Source organism: Papio anubis, chromosome X, assembly GCF_008728515.1.
Source record: "Papio anubis isolate 15944 chromosome X, Panubis1.0, whole genome shotgun sequence".
Lineage (NCBI taxonomy): Eukaryota > Metazoa > Chordata > Mammalia > Primates > Cercopithecidae > Papio > Papio anubis.
Window position 1 is genome coordinate 116,175,670 of NC_044996.1, and position 19,088 is coordinate 116,194,757.

The 19,088-nt window shown below is 36.5% G+C and overlaps 1 protein-coding gene and 1 pseudogene across 1 annotated transcript in view; both read right to left on the reverse strand.

The window, feature by feature from the left end:
• Positions 1-19,088, reverse strand: part of IL1RAPL1 (interleukin 1 receptor accessory protein like 1) — a 1,395,449-nt gene that overhangs the window by 709,969 nt on the left and 666,392 nt on the right. The window lies entirely within an intron of this gene.
• Positions 8,091-9,947, reverse strand: LOC101018803 (annotated as a pseudogene).

The following is a 19,088-nucleotide window of genomic DNA, read 5'->3' on the forward strand; positions in this document are numbered from 1 at the left end:
ATGATCCTCACTGTATAGTTGAAAAAACAGAGGTATTAGAATAAAACGACTGGATAAAATTTAACAAAATAAGCAATTGATATATATTTCTATCTTATGTTGAGTCCTTCATTGCAGACTGTGTCTTGCCTTTTATATTCCCTGCTAGGAAGCTCAAATGATAGTAAGAAAAATAGTCACAGTAACATTGTTGTCCCTTTCATATGATTAATTTACATCCTTTGTGACCTTGAAATTGTCATTATTTAATCATATGTGGTTTTAGTATAAGCAGCCAGCAATCCTTTGTGAAAAGAGGAAGGGAAAAATAAACTAATTAATTAATCAAGCAACATATATATTTTCAGGAAGATGCAGGAAGTTTTTAAAGGAGATTAGATCATCAGAGGGATGCAAATCAAAACTACAACGAGATACCATCTCACGTCAGTCAGAATGTCTATTTTTAAAAAGTCAAAACATAACAAATGTTGGCGAGGTTGCAGAGAAAAGGGAATGCTTATACACTGTTGTTGGGAATGGAAATTAGTGTGAAAACAGTGATGTGAAAACTAATGTGAAAACAGTTTGGAGATACCTCAATTAACCAAAAACAAAACTACTATTCAACCCAGCAATCCCATTACTGGTTACATACCCAAAGGAATATAAATTATTCTAGTAAAAATACACCTACACTCATATGTTTATTGCAGCACTATTCATGATAGCAGACATGGAATCAGCCCAGGTGCCCATCAACAGTGGACTGGATAAAGAAAATGTGGTACATATACACCATGGAATACTACATCACCACAAAAAAAAAAAAAAAAACCACACACACACAAAAAAAAACTAACAAAATCATGTCCTTTGCAGCAACCAGGATGCAGTTGGGGGCCATCATCCTAGTGAATTAATGCAGGAATAGAAAACCAATTACCACATGTTCTCACTGATAAGTGGGAGCTAAGCATTGGGTACACATGAACACAGAGGGGAACAATAAACACTGAGAATTCAAAAAGGGGGAAAGATAGGAGGGAAGCAAAAGTTAGAAAGCTACCTATTTGTGTACTATGTTCAGTACTTGGGCAGCAGGATCATTAGAAGCCCAAACTTCAGTATCATGCGATATACCCATGTAACAAAGCTGTACATGTACACTCTGAATCTCAAATTTAAAAATTAAGGAGATTAGAGGCCACGAAAATAAGTAAGAGTTTATTTGACAATTTGATAGGGTTAATATTGGAATAAGTGGGATGGGGGTCATATGAGATACTTCAACGACCAAGAATCAGTTTCTGGGGAGGCCTGATTCAGCTAGGTGATTACATGGGTCAGGGAGAAGAGGGAAAAAATATTCAAAATAATGTTATGCCCTTCCTAGGTTATAAAACAAGAAAAATACAGAATTCTGCTCCAAACTAGGAAACCTAGAACTGAAGAAAATAGTTTTAGAAGAACAAATATAATGAATATTTCACACACACACACACACACACACACACACAAATACCATAGTTACTAAAAACTCAAAAGGTCAACTTCACATCTTAAGAAAAGCAGTGGTCTAACAAGAAAAACATCTCCAATAATTTTTTTTAATCTAATGACACAATTTCAGAGCGTATTATGTTCTTGCCTCTAAAAACTTCAAATTCATTTTAAGAAAAAATTAAAGAGCAATATAAACTAAAAATATGACTACTTTTATTATTATTCTCCATAAGAGGATAAAAATGAAAAGCAGCAGCAAAATCAGAAATCTATCAACAGATGCACTTTTACAAACAATTCCTAGTTTCAGGCTTTCTCCTCAGACATGGTATTTGAGATTAAAATATCAATTGCATCTTTTGTGGTTTCACAGCAGCATCATTTCTTGACTCCTGTCACTGTCAAACTGCCAACAACAATTTTATATTCATTTCAAGGTGACTTTGGAATATCTCATCTGTCTTGTGTATGATTATTCTGCTTCCACTCAAGTGTTTTGACTTGTTCTCCAGTTTCATCATAGTAGTAGTCCACTGTATGAATGCATACAGCTTGAACTGCAACATGACTTTTTCTCCATGAATAAAATCTTATAACCCTCCATGTTTAAAAATACTTAGAAATTGCTGCCTCTGTCTCTCTCTCTCTCTCTCCCTCCACCTCTTTATTCTTTCTCACATACACACAAACCCATCTACACATATGCACAGAAATATTTATATGTATTCTGTTTTGCAATGGATATAATTGTTTCATATAAGATGCCTCTTAATAGAGTATCATATCCATAACTATAAATCATAAACATAAATTGTAGCAAGAAAATATTAAATTTTGAAAGATGGTGGCATTTTTTCTAGTTCCTATTTTACTAAGACAGGACACCTATATCTTTCTCCAGAAAATATATCTAATATAAGCAGCTTTCTTTGTTTAGATTCATTTAAATTTTTGCTATTTCAGTTGTTGAATTTCTTTTCCTACATTTTCTCTGTGCTCATAACAAATCCTGGATAAATACACATAGATCTAGCTCTCCACTTCTGCCCTTTTATATCCAATCTAAGCTCAATTATATTTTCCCATTGTAGATGAGATTTTCTCAACTTACTGATTTACCTTTTAAGTCTCACTAAATAACAAGTCCATTTGCTTTATGGCTAAATATCTTTAAATGTGACTTTCATTGATACTATACATTCAACTGGTGCTACTCACCTATTTATCTTTCACCTAAATTCCTGCCATTTTTCAGGTCCCCTAAGACATTTACACCACCTAAATCTATAGTTCCACGTTCAGTTCCTGATAAAGGTCCTACTTTCTTTCAAGGGTTTTCTAATAATCTCTTCCCTGGTCTCCTGACAGGTCCAGCTACTACAGTTGATATAAAATGATGCACCCCAAATCGTCAACTTTATCAAACACATTAATCACTGAACACTTTATATCCCAAAGCCTTTGAGTAGTAGGAACCGGTTAACCCTCTAGGTGCTCTCAGTTTCATCATATATAAAATGGAAATGATAATAATACCAACCTAAAGGAGTTGTGGTGCCAATTAAATGAGGAGTTTGTGTAAAACACTTTGATCGATTCCTGTCACTACATATATACGTTAGTTATTACTATTATCATCATTAATTAATTCAGGCCTCCTAACAATTTTCCATAGACTACTTAGCTTTCGTTGTCTTGCCTCTACATTATTTTGATTTAATTTGTCTTCTGCCTTTTGTTATCTAAAACTTAACTATTCCTACTCAACATGCTTATTTTACTATTGCATTACTTTATACTATTTTTAATCTATTTGCTTAAATCATTATCCATTTGAGAATACAATGCCCAGAAAATTGTTTAAATCTCACCACTTTATCATCTAGCATGACTGATTTTCATTATAAGGGATATTTTTCTCTTATCCAACTTTTCAAACAATTAACACTTTTCAATATGTTTCTTGGGTTTATCTATTTTTATAAACATTAAGTAACAATAATGTTAGACATGTTATTTCATTTTCTTGTCATTTTGGAGAGCGGTAATGAGAGGTATCTCTCAGATAATGGACAATAACAAACATTATTTTTAAAAATTACTAGAATAATTATTTTAGTACTAGAAAATATAGTTTATTTCTGGGGATTGTAGTGTATTTTACCTTGAATTGTTATAGACATGAGAAAACATTTACCCGATCAATAAGAAACTACAATAGTCCCAATGTAAGAGTTTATAAAATTACTTATAAGAGAGTGGTTGTAAGAGACAATCAGTGTTCTAAGAGAAGTAATCTTTCTCTTGGTATATGAAGACTTTAATATGTTCTTTCCATTAAAAAACACTGGATTTGTATACTTGAATCTTGGGATTGAAATAAAAACATACTCATATTTGAAGGCAAGTGATGAAAATTTCAGTATCGCAGTGGATAATTTAAAAATGACATAAGATTGTATCATCTACAACCTTGTATAAAACTAGATGAAATTACACAGTGTCTCAAGTGTGGAAATTTATTTAATAAAAACTGAAGAACCAAAACAACAACAAATTAAAGAGGACGCATTTGTGTGGCTAACAAAGAAGACAAGCAAGAGCAACGACAGTTTTGTAATTTTGTTTCAATTTCCCTAAGTAATTGGTATACTTGCTTGCTTTAAAAAGTGTATTTAACCAGACATACAACATCTTTATTACCCTTTATGCCCTGGCTAGTAGGAAACTGATAGAGAAATCTAGTGATCAACCACAGAAACATATTAGGTTTCTCTACACTATATTTGCTTTCATCTTTAACCACGATAATGTATACATGTTTTTTAACAAAATCCATTCCTAAATATTTGTCACTGAAGTCCTACTGAACTTTTTCCACTCCCACCTTGTCTCTCTCATCTCCTCTTCTAGCATATTCCCTCAGCTCACATCACTCTTTGTTGCCCCTTAAACACAAAACATGCTTTCACTTCAGGCTTTTGCAACTTTCTATGTGCTGCCTGTCATTTCCTTTTGTCCATATGGCTACATGTCTTGCCCCTTCTCTTCCTTTTAATTCTCTCAAAAGTCAGCCTATCAAAAAGATTCTTTTTGACATCCTATAACATTATAATCTATATCTATGTAGATATATATGGATGTGAATACATACATGTATTTGTGTGTATGGGTATATAAATATAACTGACCTACCCTTGCATACAAAGTCTACTGTTATTCCCATATATTATTTTTCTTAAAACAGTTTTCACTACCTGAACGATAAGCTCCATTACAGTTAGGACTTTATTTTGAGTTTGTTGGTTTGTTTTGCTTTACTCTATTAACAGTGCCTAGAACAGTGCCTTAAACACAACATACACTCACCAAATATTGGCTGAATGTAAGAACTACTAAATGGATAAATAAAAGATACAGAATTTAGACAAATTACATACGCTGACGTATTATTGAAGAATAAATTAATGTAAATTCAAAAACAGCAAATGTTATAGTGCTCTGTCTTTCGAGATACCAATTAACATCAACCTAGTTGCAAAACAGAGGTAATAAAGTCCAATTTAATTATGTCTTCTTCCCATCTCAGCTTAATTTAAATTCCTTCCCAATTTTACTTTCCTGAACTTTGAATCATTCCAGAAAAGAAATGATCCAAAAAAATGTTTCCTGGCTTAGAATTAGCATGGTTGTTAGGAAAAATAATGCATTGCTCACAAGTGAGATGGGATTGAGGTGGCTCAAACCAAGCCAAATGCCAGGTAAAACAAAGTGATTCTCATTAAAAGGCTTGTTTTGTCTGATGGGAAATTTTGGAGTCCTACGATTCTGTAATAACATTATCTGTTATAGGAGATTAGGCAAACAAGAGCCAATTAAACCGCTGGACAACAGCCAAGATACCACTGCTGATACAAACAGGAGTTTACATGGAAGTATCAAAGTAAACTCCTGTTTTTATCTGAATACTCTTCTTTTACCTTGCAGAAAGCTTATTTTTAATGATACAATGATGAAAAATAAATCTTATCTTACATATCATGCAGCATAAGGAATGAAAGAACACTTGCGAAGATATCTGAAGGAAGAGGAAATGACCTCTCGTTATTTCAGAAGCAATCATTCTCTACTTTGGGTTCCAAATGCTAAAAGGTAATGAGAAGCCGTAAAAAACTGGCGTTCTCAGTATTCAGTAAACTGGCCCTCGGAACTCTTCACAAGCCATAGTTTCACGGTTTAATGCTTTCTTCATTCTTCTGAAAGGTGGGAATCAGAGATGAATGCCCATCCTACTCACTCAAATTCATTAACTTTGATATCCCCAGGATGCTCATCAAATATCTTTAATTATTTAGCTAAACTTTTTGTTGTTGTTGTTTCTATTTCTCAATTGTAGTTTTCTTTGTTATTCCTTTCAGGACTTATTTTTCCAGTGAAATAAAGTCCAAAGAAAGAGAAGAAGGTGCTATTCCCAGTAAACAAGATATAGATTGGGGTACATTTAAGAGAATGAATTAGCAGTTATTGGCAGTTTCTACATACAACTAGAGTCTACAGGTCTAAGTTTTGTCAGGTTATACGTAATTTTCTGAATTATTATGTGGGAAATCACTTTAACACTTCAAGTAAAGAGATATATAAGATGATGTGTAAAGTTTCCTATATAACATTTTACAATACCAATTAGAAAAATACTTTGATGTAAATTGTAAAATACATGGGAATTTCATTTATCTTTCTTTCTTACACTGTTTCTTTATTTCACTGTTTTGGCAATTGGTACCTTAACTTCTACATACTTTTCAAAAATATCCCTCAGCATTAATGAGGAAAATTAGGCCACTGGGGCTTTCTAATTATAACTAAAATGTTCTCTCATATTCATATAAGATTTTGACTTGCTCTCCACTTTTTCATACTCTGAAGCCCATTTTTCACTACTGTAATCTATAATTGCAATAAGAAATACATATTTTGATCTTCATTATTCTGAATACAGAATGTGAGTCAGATTCATATATCACTTAGTAATGGGTTATTGCATTTCTACGTCACAACACCCACTCCATAATCATTTAAGAATATTAATCAGGGAAACACTATCAAATGATCTCAGTTAGATCTCAAAATATCTGTGAAAATTTTTTCTCTCATGATTCATGTTCACTATTACCAGATTCTTAATACAACAAAAATAATTCTAGCTCAATACACAGTAATAGTCACAGACAAAATAAATTATTAGAATTCATAATTTCCTCGAATCCCTTTAGTTTTAAGTATTCCTGTGAGTCGGCCATAAGATATAAAATGTATAAGCTATAAAACTGTGTAAATTGAAAACTAAAATTTTTGACCCAATGCAATTTCCCCAGCAGACTCTAGGGAGTTCCCCTCCCTAGAGACAATCCCTTAGCCTAACCCAAGGATAAACAGGCCAGAGATATTCCATTATCACAATATGTGTATTCTTTGCTCCAAGAAATAACATACTATACCCGTTGTTTCGAATCCTCTACTATTTCATTTAATGATACCTTTTTAAGTTCTTTTCATACTAATAGACATAGAATAGTCTCTTTCTTCTGTGAATGACCTATAACTTTCTTGACTAGTCCTCCATTGATGTATATTTCCAATCTCATGCAATTTAGAACACAATGGCTGCATACACACAGACACACAATGACATGAATGTGTATGAATGAGTATGAGATGGCATGAATGAGTACGTTTGCAAGATAAATTTGAGAATTGCCAAAAGAGTATACATCATTTTGTTCTTGATAGGTATTGCTGACGTACCTGAATTTAGACTCTAACAATTAAATTCCCATCAGCGGTGTACGAACACCTAATTCTCTACAACATTTTTTAACTTTGTTAATCCGATGAGTAAAATATTTAATGTTAATTTATGTTTATTTTGTTACCAATGAGGTTGAATGTATTTTCATATATTTCAAAGTCTATTGAATTTCCTTTCCTATGAGCTGTCTATTCATATCATATAGGCGTTTTTGCATTGAGTTGAACTTTTCTTATTTTTTTTTCAAGAATTGCTTAAATTCTGATACCAATTGAAGCATGTGAACATATGAGACTTTTAAACATACAATTAAAGCTATTCATCATAATTTGCTATACTACCAACATTACTTTGGAGCGTAAGTCAAATGGTTTAAAGTAATCCTGTAACATACCTAAAGAACACCTTCCTATATTATTTATGCAAATTACTTCTACACTTAAAGGTGTTTTCACTTTACTTTCTACGTTACCCAGCTCTGAAGTCACTACTCGGGCTTATCATGATACACAGACAAGGAGGAGGGCAAATGACCAGGACTCGTCAAGATATATATGGATATATACATATATATATGAATGGCACAGCAGAAGGAAACACAATTCTGGAAGTGCAAGCCTTCAAGAAGCAGTATATTATGGTAAAACCCTCCCACAGAAAGGTATCATTTTTACCACTGATACTACAGGATAAATTATATATTACGCCGTCTTCAAGTAACAGTTGAGGCAATAGAATGAATGCAAAGGCATTACAATGAATCCCATTTAATACAAAGAAGTATAAAGACGAATACTTCTCTACAATTTTTTTTTTTCCTCATTGCCAGTTAAATACAGAGTTTTACTTTCGTAGCTTAACAATGAAGGGTCCTACACTAAAGCCAATACATATACCTAGAATTTCAGTCTAAGCTTGTCCACGTACATAGTTGAAGTCAATTACAAGGTTTGGCCTACAAATGCTAGGGGAACTTCTTTGTAGTTTTTACACGTCATAAAATTCATCTTGCACACGGAAGTCATCATACATACAGGGCAAAGTCAGAGCTTTTATATTTGCGTTTATTCTTCATTTAACTTTTTAAAACACTACTACAGTTGAATATTAAAAACAAGAGCAAGTAGTGAGCATATTATGATTACAGTCCTTCACTTATTCACTACTGCACAATAAATGCCAGCAGTGAGTGTTGTTCACTGGCCCACTAAGAGGTCTGACACTGAACACCACCTCTGGGATGACGTTCATCATCCTCATATGCTTCTCCATTATATCGGCGCCATCTTTCCTGATTTGGATCAAAGTCCACCAGTTCTACTTCATCCATCCCATCAGTCTCTTCCACTTCCTTCCTCTCGGGTAGGAGTTTTTCCAGAAAAAAACAGTTTATCAGGAGACAGAAAGCCATTCTCAGGAAAGTTTACCTTAAATTCGATGATTAGGCGACCCTTTTCATCTGGTCTATGATAAACTGGCATGCCTTCATTTACTACACACTTGATATCTCCATGCTTGACAATCTCACCTGGATGAGAGGTGATGACTATGGTTCGGTTGTCAAGAGTGGATATTAGCTTCTGGAAGTCACACAATGCTTCAACCAGCTGTATGTCCATACACATGAAAAGGTCTTCTCCTCATTCACTAAAAACAGCATGGTCCTTGTGATCTACCACGATGATAATACCGCCTGGCTCCAGTCCTGGTTCTTGGTCTCCTTCACCATGGAAAGTTATCTTCTGGCCATCTTTCATGCCTTTGTCAATATGAACCTCTAGAATCTTCTTCTCTCGAACTATCTTCCTTCAGTTACAGCTTTTACATCTATCTTTAGCACTGCTCCGCTCCCCATGATCCTGGCACTCCACGTACACAGACTGAATTTGCTGAACCATTCAAAGTCCTATCTGATGAATTCTTATTTGCATTTCAGTACCTCGGCAATTGGGACAGCCCTCTACTGCTCCTTTCTTACCTTCTCTACTTTCACATTTGTCACAAATCACATTCTTTTGCAGAGCCAGTTTTCTTGTTGCACCATTACATAAGTCTTCTAAGGTTACCGAGAGCTTATGTACAACATTTTTGCCTCTCCTTTCTGCATCCTTCCTCCTCCTCCAAAACACATATCAAAGATGTCCATGGGGGAGCCAAAACCACCACCTGCTCCACCCTCTTTAATTGCCAGTTCTCCTGCTTTGTCATATAATTCCCTTTTCTTTGCATCAGAGATAACTTCATAAGCTTGAGAAATCTGTTTGAACTTCTCTCCTTCATTTGGATTCTTATCAGGATGGTACTTCAAGGCCAGTTTCCTATAAGCCTTTTTCAATTCTTTCTGAGTAGCATTGGGTTTGACCCCCAAAACATCGTAGTAAATCATAGTAAGTTGTTTCTTTCACCATCTTCTACTGCTGGTGCCGGCTGAGGCCGGTGTGTGAGGGAGTGGAAAGGAGCACGGAGCTGTGTGCAGCTAAGGCAGTTACAGCTCCTCCACCTCTCATCGAGCATTATGGAAAGTTCCCGCACTTTTCTTACTGACATGCAATAGCTTTATATATTATCTTGTTTGTGATATAACTTGTATTAACACTTTCTTTTTTCTTGTTTTTGAAATGGTGTCTCACTCTGTTGCCCAGGCTGTAGTGCAGTGGCATGATCTCGGTTCACTGCAGCCTCTGGCTCTGCCTCCCAGGTTCAAGTGATTCTCGTGCCTCAGCCTCCCAAGTAGCCGGGACTACAGGCGTGCGCCACCACACTCAGCTAATTTTTTGTAGTTTTAGTAGGGAGGGGGTTTTGCTATGTTGGCAAGGCTGGTCACAAACTACGGACCTCAAGGGACCTGCCTGCTTCAGCCTCCCAAAGTGCTGGGATTACTAGTGAGAGCCACCACGCACGGCCAATACTTCCTATTTGTGTTTGTCTTTTTCTTTTGCTAACATAGAGCAAATTGGAAACATCTAGAACTTTGTTACTTCTTCAGACTCCACAATAGTTCTTCTACCTCTCCACAATGTTATCTACAATATAAAAGTATCCTCCCCAAGTTGGAGAGAAAGTGTCAAGAACCCTAGTATGTTCCACTAAATGTCTAAAATGCCAAACTGCATAGGGCTTTCCTTCTCCTGTTTTTAATCTCCATGCCATCCCCACCACCAAATAATTATCCTTCCATGATGTCTAAATCAGACTCCAAAGAGGATATTTTGCATGCCTTCACTTTTATTTATTTATTTATTTATTTATTTATTTATTTATTTTTGAGACAGAGTCTAGCTCTGTCACCCAGGCTGGAGTGCAGTGGCACGATCTTAGCTCACTGCAACCTCTTCCTTCTGGGTTCAAGCAATTCTCCTGCCTCAGCCTCCTGAGTAGCTGGGATTATAGGTGCCCACCACCACACCCAGCTAATTTTTGTAATTTTAGTAGAGACGGGGTTTCACTGCTGGCCAGGCTGGTCTCGAACTCCTGATCTCATGATCCGCCCGATTCAGCCTCCCAAAGTGCTGGGATTACAAGCATGAGCCACCACAGCCGGCCAATTCTGTTTTTTAACAAGCTTACTTTTTGCCACTATTGACCCTATTTTTAATTTTTTTTTTAATTTGTCTGTGTGATTTCAGTATGGCTCTATAGTGTCTTTAATATCTGTGTCACATGTCCCATGCCCAGATGAGCACAGAATCATTTGTCTTTGAGATAACAAGATTATATTAAAATTTTTCTTTTAATCACATGTAGCCAATAAAAAACAGTAAGTAAATGAATAAATGTAACTCTTTTGTATAAGCCCTATTGTTTCATAATTTCTAATATCCAATGTTCCTTGTGGTACAGATTTTAATTTTAAGGCAGCCATATATGCTTTAAAACATATATATGTTACAGTAAATATCTAGGCATAGCTGACCAACTTGAAAGCTAATTTGTGTGCTCCACAAAAAACATATGACTTCAAATTAGATATGAATATATCATCGGTTATAGAGTTGCTCTTTCCTGTTTCCCCTAACAAATTATTTTTTCACATCTTTGGGATAGGAGTCTTTTCCTGTGTTTCACCTTACATTAAAATTAAACAGTTTGTCAGATTAAGTAAGTATATGTTTACTGCTGAGCAAACAATAAGTACAAATATACACACACCAGTTTACCTACTACTCTCCCCCACCACACCCACTTTCCAAGGCCAAACTTTCAGAACTCTCAATCTTTGGGAACAGCTCTAGACTTCAAAACAATTGTGCTTACAAAAGGAGGGCTGGAAACCTTACCTTATTGGGAAGAATGAAGCATCCCCATGAATCCAAGTAATAAACTAACAACATAGAAGAGAGAACCCATAAAAAATAGTGCCCAGTACACTATGATTATTTGGTTTCCCGCTTAAAAGCAAAAGTATTCTCTGACGGGTTGGTAATCTATACATAAACCAGCTTTTTACACAAAATTTGTAGTGGCAACAGGAGATAGAAGTAAGTAAAAGGGAGGGAAACTGAAAGAAGAGGGAAAAAATTCCATGGAAATCCTTAAGAGCAGCCATACTGGCTGTTATGAAAATGCCCTCATCAGCTGTCCGGGCAGCATGGTGGTAATTCAAAGTCACGACTAGAAGGGTGATGAGAGGTAGATCAGCGATCAGGGCTGGAGTGGGTAAAAGTCACCTGTACCTCATCACTGTGACCCCTTAAGGCCTAAGACTTTTCCACTGTTAGTGGGCATCAAGTTTGCGTGTTGGTAAATAGGTTGCTATGGTGGGGGAGACCTGACAGAAGGCTAATTAGACACTTGGCAATCATCTCTTTTTTTCTTGAGGCATTGATTGCTAAAGGCATCTTGCACAAGGTTACCTTCGGGAAAAAAAAAAAAAAAAAAAAGAGATGACAATAAGTCTGATTCTCGACTTGTATCTTGTATCTACACAAAAGCACCAGTAGATTACAATAACACCCAAAAGTACTACGGTGCAGAATCATCAAGAGAAAAGAAAATTTATATTTGAATTACTTTATACTTTAAGTCAGAAAGTATGACTTTGAAGAATTCTATGAGGGCTAAAATGTATATGAAGGTGTTTTTATTTTGGTATCTGAGGATAACCAGGTTTGATTCATCTAGGAAAGACGAAAGTTCCCTAACATAGGCAATACCATTCAGGACACAGGCATGGGCAAATACTTCATGATTAAAACACCAAAAGCAATGGCAACAAAAGCCAAAATTGACAAACAGGATCTAATTAAACTAAAGAGTTTCTGCACAGCAAAATAAACTATCATCAAAGTGAAAAGCAACATATAGGATGGGAGAAAAATTTTACAATCTATCCATCTGACAAAGGGCTAATATCCAGAATCTACGAAGAACTTAAAAAAATTTACAAGAGAAAAATAAACAACCCCATCAAAATTGGGTGAAGAATATGAACAGACACTTCTCAAAAGAAGACATTTATGCAGCCAACAAACATATGAAAAAAAAAGCTTATCATCACTGGTCATTAGAGAAATGCAAATCAAAACCACAATGAGATACCGTCTCACGCCAGTTAGAATGGCAATCATTAAAAAGTCAGGAAAAAACAGATGCTGGAGAGGATGTGGAGAAATATGAAGACCTTTACACTGTTGGTGGGAGTGCAAATTAGTTCAACCATTGTGGAAGATAGTGTGGTGATTCCTCAAGGATCTAGAACCAGAAATATCATTTGACGCAGCAATCCCACTACTGGGTATATACCCAAAGAATTATAAATCATTCTACTAAAAAGACACATGCACATGTATGTTTACTGCAGCACTGTACACAATAGCAAAGACTTGGAACCAGCCCAAATGCCCATCAATGATAGATCTGATAAAGAAAATGTGGCACATATACACCATGGAATACTATGCAGCCATAAAAAAGGATGAGATCATGTTCTTTGCAGGGACGTGGAAGAAACTGGAAACTATCGTTTACAGCAAACTAACACAGGAACAGAAAACTAAACACCGCATGTTCTCACTCATAAGTGGGAGGTAAAGTATGAGAATACAAGGACACAGGGAGGGGAACATCACACACCAGGACCTGTTGGGGGATGGGGGGCTAGGGGAGAGATAGCGTTAGGAGAAATACCTAACATAGATGACGGATGGATGGGTGCAGCAAACCACCATGACATGTGCATACCTATGTAACAAACCTGCATGTTCTGCACATGTATCCCAGACTTAAAGTATAATAAAAAAAAAAAGACTGAAAAAAAAAAAAGATGAAAGTTCTAGTGGTTTGAGGAACCTCTGAAATTGGAATTCTCAGGTAACTCATTTGCCATGGAGTCTGGTTAGTGAAATTTTATTGCTTGCATATCTTCAGTGAATAAAATACATATTCCTCAATACATAAATTGTCGATACAATTGCATATCAAATGCAAAAATAATTATCATTTAACAGTTTTGCAAATATGTTTATTTGCTGACTGTTAAACCTTGACTTCTGAAATGTGATGCCAGTTTTGATATGGGAATGGAAAATGAGAAGCTTAATATTTAACAGGCATAACATAAAATTTTTAAATCATTTCTGAGGTGAGCCGAATGCTCTGATTAGAGTAATTCTCCCATCAAAATGCTATTAACATTTAAGGAGAATCTATTCAATGAATTTAAAAATGCCAAGAACCAATGCCTTTTCTTTTTCTAAATAGTTACTTTGTTCAAGTTCTTTGAGACTCAGGTTTTAAGGATCTAAAACGCTCTGTGGAAAATTGCTTTCTAATTTATTTCTCTTTCTGTGTCAAAGATTCACCAGACAGATCCCTGAGATGTCATATTTCAGCGCAAAGTCACTCTTGCATGGGTTTCTATGGCAGCCATTTGCAAAAATTTTAATGCAGCTATCAACTTTCTGTTCCAGTGTTGACTGCATGCATCAGTGTCAGGAAGACGGTATTTGTCTTGACAAGTCTTCATTTGAATATAATACATATACAGTTATACCCCTAAGCTGTAAGTCACCTTAACACTAGCCACAAATAGATAACAGGGACACGCATGGAACTACACAATGTTTACATGTTGCGGGGAGAGGGAATGGGAGGGGAGGAAAGGGAAGGTAGGAGAGCAGAAGAGAAGAGAGGAGGGAAACTCTTTCACAATTCAAGACACTTTAGAGGTAGAGATACAATCCTTCTCTTTCTGTGAGTGTCACTCAAAAGGCATAGAGCTGAAATTACATCATTATTTGGTGAAAGGGGAGAAACTCACTACAGTCCCTAAATGAGTGACTGAATTAGGTAACGCTTCCGATCCTACGTAGAGTGGATTCTCAGAGGTAGATGAGAGAGAAGACGTTAGAAAAATGAGAGATAAAATAGAAAAGCAGCAGGAAAGAGAAAAAAGTAATCATTACTTTCGAAGTTAGAATCACAAGTTTAGGAAGTTGCATATCTTCGCCTCCATTCAGTCCATCTGTTCTAAGAATGTAGGTGTTGGTTAAGGTATGGGAAAGTTGGTCCAGTCACAGGAGAAAAAGAAAAAGTGATTTGAGAGGATGAAATTTCTTATTCTCACAGGTCCAAGAGAGAGGGTGACAGTATGCCACGCAGGGCCACACCACGGCAGGACGCGTGAGTGCTTGACCAAATAGGTGACGAACAGAGAGAGCATGAGGACTTGTGATTGGCGCCAGTGAATTTTACTGGGCAATTTGAAAGCAAGCCAAGTAGCATGAGTGGTTGTGGAGCCAGACACTAGCTGTTGGATTTATTTTCAAGGGGGTTTCAGCCGGTTTTGAATGTGGACTCAAAATTAGGTCAGTGAGAAGGATGTTGAAGCATCAAAGCATGAACTCAAAATGAAGGGTTCTTAACATATTCCTAATATACTTTGCAATACTCTACTCTTAAATTCCACTGGTGGGAAAAGCCTAAACAGAAAGACTGGAGATGAACTCCACGATTTCTCCTCATTACCATATATGAGGAGACGATATCCCCCGCCCTCCGCCGGGAACATGTAAGATCTGTGCCAAAAGAAGCCACAATGGATTCTGGCCATGCATTCAGCAGTAAGCCTCCCAGCAGGGCCTGGAGAGGAGCCCTGCGTGTTCTTTTGATAGGACTGGGGTTTTCAATTTAAAGCAGAGTAGCAGAAATAAAATGAGGTTGTTATTCACACAGACCTAGATTTGAATACCAATTCTGTCACTTCCTTTGTAAGTATGGGTAAGTCGCTTATCTATTCACATCTGTTTCATCATTTATAAAATGGAAAAACATGACTTGGCTTAATGACTGAAGTGAAAATTACGAGATAATATATGCAAGGTGTCTAGCACAAAGCCTGGCCCATATTAAATATGTAATATCTAAGAACCGTTATTAATGCTATTCATTATACTTTGAATTACACCATTTTTTCATACATACTAGAATTCTCAATTACATTATCCTTGGTAGCCCTTATAACACCTGGTAAATCCCTGTACATATAAAAGATGCTTAATCACTACATGTTGAATGAATGAGCCTCAAGTTATAAAATGTTATATATCTAAAGCTGCATACAATGTTTCATTTTTCTTATAGCATTTAAGTTCAGAGGCATTATAGCACAATTGGGAACACTGGATTTGGAGCCAAAGTGTCTAAGTTCAAATGTCATCTTTAAATGGGGCATGGGTGTCCCTCCTGTAAAGTAGGAGTATACGTAAAATTATCTCACAGAATTCTTGGGATGATTAGATGAGTTAATAAAACTATATTGAATAAAACACCTATAAGAGTGTTTAGCACATACAAAGCATCAATTAAGTACTATTATTAAAATTAGTGACTGATGTTAATATAGTCAACAGTTAACAGAAAAAATCCTTTTTAACACTGTATGTAATCATACGCAATTCAATTAGGAAAAGTTGAACCTTGATGGTGGGAAATAGTAAACACAGCCTGAACTCAGACTCTGTAACTAACTGGCTTCTTGACCTTGAGTGAATCATGAAGCCTCTCTGTTTGCAGGTCTGCATCAGTTAAATGTGGGTTTGGGGTAGATAGTGCCTCTGGGCCATCTTGTCCCTACTGCAATAGCATTCTCTGACTTTTACTGCACCTTGTGGGATCATTTATATTCCCCTGGGAGTGCAGTTTCAGTTTTAAAAAAGCAGTTGGGAAAATAAATGTTATATAGAGAATTTCACTTTGCTGTCAACTTTCTAGTATCAAGTCTATTCCATATACAATAAGGCAGAACTATAGTAAAACATCCTGATGCTATTTCTTTTTAAGGCCCCTTCACATTTACCATTTCCATTGGAATTGAACTCAGAAAACAGTAAAGTAGCAAGGAGATGTGCAAAAGAGCCCTTTTTAGCTCTCAGCGATTGAGTAAGCTTTCTGTTTCCAACAATTGTGGTAGCAAGATCTTTGTCATATCACATCTCCCTGCTGTATTTCCTTTTTTTGCTCACACCCCCTCTTTTTTTCCAGGAGCCACGACAGATAATGTGAGGCGTGTGGTGGCCATGTAAAACTGGGATTATAACATCACAGAAGCTGTGAATGATCCGGGACTTCAGGGATAATTCCTCTTAAACTCTTTTTTTTTTTTGAGACGGAGTCTCGCTCTGTCGCCCAGGCTGGAGTGCAGTGGCCGGATCTCAGCTCACTGCAAGCTCCGCCTCCCGGGTTTACGCCATTCTCCTGCCTCAGCCTCCCGAGGAGCTGGGACTACAGACGCCCGCTACCTCGCCTGGCTATTTTTTTTTTTAATTAATTAATTTATTTATTTATTTTTTATTATTATACTTTAAGTTCTAGGGTACATGTGCATAACCTGCAGGTTTGTTACATATGTATACTTGTGCCATGTTGGTAGTCTGCCCATCAACTTTCGTCAGCACCCATCAACTCGTCATTTTACATCAGGTATAGCCAACTCCCCAATGCAGTCCCTCCCCTCCCCCCTCCCCATGATAGGCCCGGTGTGTGATGTCCCCTTCCCAAGTCAAGTGATCTCATTGTTCAGTTCCCACCTATGAGTAGAACTTGTCGCGGTGTTTGGTTTTCTGTTCTTGTGATAGTTTCCTAAGAATGATGGTTTATAAAAAAGACTTGGAATCAACCCAAATGTCCATCAGTGACAGACTGGATTAAGAAAATGTGGCACATATACACCATGGAATACTATGCAGCCATAAAAAAGGATGAGTTTGTGGCCTTTGTAGGGACATGGATGCAGCTGGAAACCATCATTCCGGCTAGTTTTTTTTTATGTTTTTTAGTAGAGATGGGGTTTCACCGTGTTAGGCAGGATGGTCTCGATCTCCTGACCTTGTGATCCGCCCGTCTCGGCCTCCCAAAGTGCTGGGATTACAGACTTGAGCCACCGCGCCCGACCCTAAACTCATTTTTTAAATGAGAGAAATGAGGAAAAAACCTATCCTTTAACTTGTTTAAAAGGATGCAATAATTAGAGATAGAGCCAGGACCAGAAACCAAGTTTCTTGTATCCTAACTCACCATTTTTATCACTGTATCATGGTGTCTTTGTGTGAAGAACTGCTTACTTAGTTCAGCCTGAAAGGGAGTTACCAAAATCCATTTCTTTCATTTATTATATGGTATATTTACCTTAAGAATATGGTCCTGTATTGTATGACTCTATTAGTTTCAGTTTGCAGAGGAATCATCCAAACTATTGCAACTCTTAACCCCAAAATGTAAAATATTCCTGTATTGCACATAAAGTTTCATGGACACTATAAATTCTGGATGAGAGTTATTGAGAGCTTGCTCTTAATCCCTGAATTTCGGAATTTAGAATTGGCCCTGAAGAAAATAGTACCATTTGACAGAATATTTAAGAAAATAATTGCTTTCTTCACTTGTCAAGGAAACATTAGCAATAGTTAGTGGCTCACAGGAAAATGTTTGGAGACATTAGCAATTTTTTGCCTTTACTCTTTTTAAAATCTGGAGTATCATTCAGGAATGTGCTTCATGTATTAATGTCAGAAAGCTTGACTTTTGCTTGAGAAAAATTCCATGATCTTATAATCAAATTCCATAAATCATATATGCAGTTGGGAAAAAAAAAAGCAGTTGGACAAAAGCAATTGTTTTTTACAACAATTTGTAGGCCTCAAATGGATTCAAAGTACACACCATGTAATCAGGTTGATTTACTTTCATTTTATAAGTAAAAACCTAGTGCCAAGGATGAAAATTAAAACGTCCATAATCTAAAATAGTGGTGCTTGTTTTCATGTGCAAACCTAGGTATAAGTATACTTAAAAGGCCGGGTGAGGTGGCTCAAGCCTGTAATCCCAGCACTTTGGGAGGCCAAGAAGGGCAGATCACCTGAGGTCAGGAGTTCAAGACCAGCCTGGTCAACATGATGAAACCTCGTCTCTACTAAAAATACAAAAATTAGCCAGGCATGGTGGCGTGCGCCTATAATCCCAGCTACTAGGGAGGCTGAGGCAAGAAAATCGCTTGAACTTGGGAGACGGAGGTTGCAGTGAGTGGAGATCATGCAACTGCACTCCAGCCTGGACGACAGAGTAAGATTCTGTCTTAAAAAAAAAAAATTATGTACCTATATACTACTATGTAGTATGCAGAATAATGCCTCCCCCCACAAAGATCCATGTCCTAATCCCCAAAACCTGTGAATATTTTAGGCTACACAGTAAAGGGGCAATAAGGTTTCAGACGGAAATAATATTGTTAATCAACTGACCTTAAAGGAAGAGAAGCCTAGATTATCCAGGCGGATCCAATTTAATAATAACCATCCTT